This window comes from Canis lupus, chromosome 1 (genome assembly GCF_003254725.2).
Source record: "Canis lupus dingo isolate Sandy chromosome 1, ASM325472v2, whole genome shotgun sequence".
NCBI lineage: Eukaryota > Metazoa > Chordata > Mammalia > Carnivora > Canidae > Canis > Canis lupus.
In genome coordinates this window covers 68349674-68354646 of record NC_064243.1, presented here as the reverse complement: position 1 = coordinate 68354646, position 4973 = coordinate 68349674, and the positions used below count along the sequence as shown (strand labels likewise).

Here is a 4973-nt window from a genome sequence, read left to right as displayed (position 1 = left end):
TAAAGTAGAAATGTAGACTTATTTTTCCCTTTTCATGAACTCGTGGATGTCACTTGCTTATGCCTGTGCCTATGCTTTTATTCCTGAGGATTAATTTTTATAGCTTCTAGAAAGCCGTAGCACCCAGGGAGATCCCCAAGTAATTGGAGAACGGTAATTCGTTGGTCTGTGGTGGTGGTGGTTTGAAATTTCCTCACTGGAAGTGTTGGGACCAGTTACTTACCTAGAAGAACCGACTGCAACGGAGACTCTTGCTTAATGATAAGGGTCTCGGTTGCCTATTTGGACATCAGTTCTCAGTGGAAATGTTCTAGGCTCCACCTGTACACACAGCAAGGCCAGTGTCATGGGCAGAGCTGCGAGTTCTCGTTTCGAGAGCAAGATGAAGCCCTCCCCGCAGTGCTCTGGGGACGCCCTTTCTGTCCCCGGGTTCCCGCTGTGGACATGCCTGGCCCGCGTCCACGAGGGACCTGTGCCTGGTTTAATGCTCGGCCGTCATTGTCTCGAAATGCTTACTACTTTTGGAACAAGAGGCCCTGCCTTTTTATTTTGTCCTTGACCCCACAGCCACGTCGCTAGCCCTGCCCACGGACACTGTATCTCATTCATCTTTATTTTCCTGCAGATTTTTATCATCGTGCCTGATGCACAAATGAGTGAGTGAATGAACAAGAGAGAGAGAGAGAGCAAAATGATTTAGTTATTGTTGCTTTGGGAATTGCTCGTAGGAGTGTGGTTTAGTTTAGTCAGTGGATTCCCAAAACGAATGTTCTTCAGATGTCGTGGGGGCGGGTGTTTGAGGGGCTGGGTGGAAGTGCTGGTAGTGAATAACCTTTGAAAGAGCACGGGTTCTCTGGCTCCACGTCACTTTGCCTGAATCAAAATTTTCTGAGATGACGGATCAGGAATCTGTGACTTAAGAAGCCTCTTAAAAAAAATAAAAAATAATAAATAATAAATAATAAATAAAAAAAAATAAGAAGCCTCTTAGGCACTCTCGTCCCTGTGCGTGGAGTATGGTCCCTCCCATAGATAGAGCTCGGAAGTTCTGTAGGTCTCTTCTGCCTTGACCACGGGTTTCTGGTTTGTCTACGTTGACAAAATAAAAAAGGGCCTGATTCAAGTGACATCAAGTGCAATTTAGGAGACAACCGAGCATGGCCAGGCGACGAATGGGTACAACACGCCCAGGTCCCCAGTGATACTTCTGTGGTACCGACAAGGCTGCCGTTTGCCTGACTGTATGTGCCTCCGTTGGAAGGGATCACATTCTTTGTGCAGCTTATGCTCACCAACTCCCAAAGCATGAGGTGAGGGTTGGCCTTACGGTCCACGCTAGAGCGTAAAATACCTGCGGCCTGCTGCAGTCACTGCCCTCTCCTTAGACTTGGCACCGTGAGATCTACTTCCCAGTGGAGGTAACCACAGGGCCGTGGAGTATGGAAAGGCCCGATGATGGGCCTGTTGCCCTCACATGTGGTTTGGATGTGAGCTTTGCCTGAACTACTGCAGATTGAGGAGGCCTAGGAGTGGAGTAGACCGCGTCCGAGGGTAGCTGTGCATTTAGGAAGCGGTGATTCGGTGCAGGCACATCCCTTTCCAAGTCATGGGTCAGAATGGTGGACATTATACGCATCCCTTAACGAAAGATGATGCTTCTAAGATGCAAGTCTCTCAGTAGCGGAAGAACCTTGTAACTCTAGACATGGCGGGGAGCACAGAACTCACGTTCCCGAGTGAGAGCGTGTAGTCTACGACGAACACTGCAGAGTGTCACCAGGGGAGGTGGAGCCATCCTGAAGTACGTCTCACCCACAAGGAAAGTTGTGTCCTTCAAGTGTAGGGTGTAGGGTGTCCTCAGAGCCCAGGAGCAGGCTACTGATGGCTCAACACTGAACAACCCCTGGCTGTCCTCGGCTCCGAAGAGTTTTCAGATTGAGGCCTAGGAGTTAACCAAGCAAGAGGAAATTGCCTATAATGGGTGGAGCCACAGACAGGACAATAACTCAGAGCAAGGGAGTAGGTAGGGACTAAAAAAAAAAAATACTTAGAAACAGAAGGTCATGGTTTACCCACTTGCTTGATTTCATTCATTACTCACTAACAGTGTTCAGAGCATCTTTCCTATGTTGGGCACTAGCACAGGTACTAGGCTACAGGAGTGAGAAGACAGGGTAATTCCTGAGGTCAGGACCCTGACTTTTGAGGGGAAAGAGACCCAATAAGTAAGCATGTCCGAGTTATGAGTGCCGTGAAGAGGATGCAAAGAGTATTTTGTGAAAGATCCTAGAGCTCGCAGTGGGAGGTCAGGGATGGGGGGAGTTCTACTCTTCTTCCTTCTACACCAGATATAATTATTATATCATGTTAACTTGTTGTAGGTGCAGGTCCCTTATCTTACCAGCTCTACCAATTTCACATGCTTGGCCCAACCATTGAGTAGGCTCAGCTCTATAGGATGATTTATGGGGCCTTGGACTGGGTTTAGTGCTACTACGTCAGCACTATAATAGCAGGTAGGCCCTTTCCAATTATTTGATATGTATTAATTGAGTGTTAAAGAATACAAGGCTTTGGGGCATTTGGCTGGCTCAGTAGGTAAAGCATGTGAGTCTTTTTTTTTAGATTTTATTTATTTATTCATGAGAGACACAGAGAGGGAGGCAGAGACACAGGCAGAGGGAGAAGCAGGTTCCCTACAGGGAGCCTGATGCGGGTAGGACTCGATCCCACGACCCCAGGGCCACAACCTGAGCCAAAGGGGAATGCTCAACCACTGAGCCACCCAGGCGCCCCAGCATGTGACTCTTGATCTCGGGGTCATGAGGTAAAGCTTCACATTGGGCTTGGAGCTTACTTAAATTTAAAAAAATAGGGCAGCCCAGGTGGCTCAGTGATTTAGCGCCACCTTCAGCCCAGGGAGTGATCCTGGAAGCCCAGGATCGAGTCCCACCTTGGGCTCCCTGCATGGAGCGTGCTTCTCCCTCTGCCTGTGTCTCTGCCCCCCTCTCTCTCTGGGTCTCTCATGAATGGATGAATGAAATGTTTAAACAAAAAAAAAAAAAAAAGAAAGAAACATAGAAATTGAGAAAAAAAAACACTAGGAGAAAATGTTAAAAAAAATAATTAAAATAAATAAAAAATAAATGAAAAAAATGTAAAGTTTCACTAACGTTTTTTGTTGTTTCTATTATAAATGTTTGGCTGACTTGACAATAAAAACAAAATTCCAACAGGTAATGTTTTCTTTTGCTAATATTCAGGTTGATTTGTGCAGATTTCCCTATTGTTTTGTGTCTACCAAAATAAAGAAATTGAGACTGGCTGATGATTGATTAAACAACCTAAGAGGTGACATTTTTGCCATTAAATAAAGTGAGTGAATATGTGGAATAAATCAATAAGTGAGTTTTATCACATAGATTTTTCTTAGACATTTAATACATTGTAGATTTTAACAAGTTAGACCATGTGGGTATTGGTGTTTTAAATATCTAGGCTTATAGAAAACTCGGGCATTATTAAAATGACCAAATACAGAGTTAATATGCTATCTGCACAAGGACAGATATTCTTATACTTTTTGAATTCTGAGTTAGATAATATCAAATTTCAATTTTTGTTGGACCAATATTTGTAACTGATAACTTTTAGAACATCTATTAATTAGAGAATGCAATAGAGAAATCACAAGCAAAAAAAAAAAATCACGAGCAGGTGTATTTTTAAATATCAAGTAAATACATTTCTAGATTCACCAGCCAGGTTTATAAAGTGAAACACCAGAATTTAAAGCATGTATTTTTCAGCATTCTGGATTGCCTGACCCCATCACTGTCATCATCTATGTGAGGAAAACGGAGACTTAGAGAAGGGAAGCAATTTCCTTTAGGATCCGGGATTTTCACTTTGAAGTATCTAGAGAAACTGGCTTCAACCATTTATCGGCAGGAAGGCCGTGTTGCACAGTGGTTATACGGGGCTGGACAGCGATTCGGGTTGGGTTTCTTTGCTTGTTTTGTTTTGTTGGTTTTCCATACACACCAGCTCTGTCCACTTGGGTAAGTCACTACATTTCTCTAAAGGATTTAGTTCTTCATCAGTGCAGTCTGGAGAACGGTCCCGCCCTTCCCCCTGAAAGCACTGTCCCGGGGACTGAGCCACCCCATAACCACAGGCATTTGGTAGAACACACACATACAGAAAGAAATCAGGGGAAATCATTATTATTTAAAACAGAAATCCTTCAAAACAACCAAAAAAAAAAAATAAACTCACCCGAAAACCCCAGAAATCCTTCTATCAAACAGATCTTTCAAGAAGATGACATTTTTTAAACAATATAAAATGTAGTAGTTCCTAGTTATTTCAGATGAAGGAAATCAACCCCTTTGTTAATTTTTTTCTTGAAAGTTGAGGTTTAAATATCAGTTCTACGACAGCGTTGTTAGCACTTGTACCAAGGTAAGTGACTGGTTTTGTGTCCATATAGGAACACGGTCCTCACCCCGAAAATTTGATAGCAGTTACCCTCCCCACATGACAGGTGCTGAAGCTTCAGCACAGAGAGGTCAGATGCAAGGTTCCAGGTCCCTCAGCGGGTAGGGGAGGGAGGGTGGGGTGGGTGAGGGTGAGTGGGGGAGGGAGGGTGGGGTGGGTAGGGGTGGGGGACGGTGAGTGGGTGAGGGTGGGCGAGTGAAGGTGGGGGAGGGAGGGTGGGGTGGGTGAGGGTGAGTGTGTGAGGGTGGGCGAGTGAAGGTGGGGGAGGGAGAGTGGGGGTGGGTGAGGGAGGGTGGGTGAGTGAGGGTGGGTGGCGGTGGGTTTGGACCTACTGAACACCCACGGGAGGAGGAGGGGTGCTGGTGAAGAGCGGATCCCCGGTTGCCGTACAGGCCCGGGAATTGCCCTAACGGCCTGGGTGCGAGCCACCCCACGCGGCTGCCGAGGCCCGGGTTACGGGGCGCTCACACCCC

At 45.9% G+C, this 4973-nt stretch overlaps 1 long non-coding RNA gene across 1 annotated transcript; it reads right to left on the bottom strand.

The window, feature by feature from the left end:
• Positions 1-678: 678 nt before the first annotated feature.
• On the bottom strand, positions 679-4600 carry LOC112643825 (uncharacterized). Its single transcript, XR_003125921.2, has 2 exons — positions 4279-4600; positions 679-1942 (listed from the first exon to the last, which is right to left on the bottom strand). It is a non-coding gene; the product is annotated as an uncharacterized LOC112643825 (long non-coding RNA).
• Between the last annotated feature and the right edge of the window lie 373 nt (positions 4601-4973).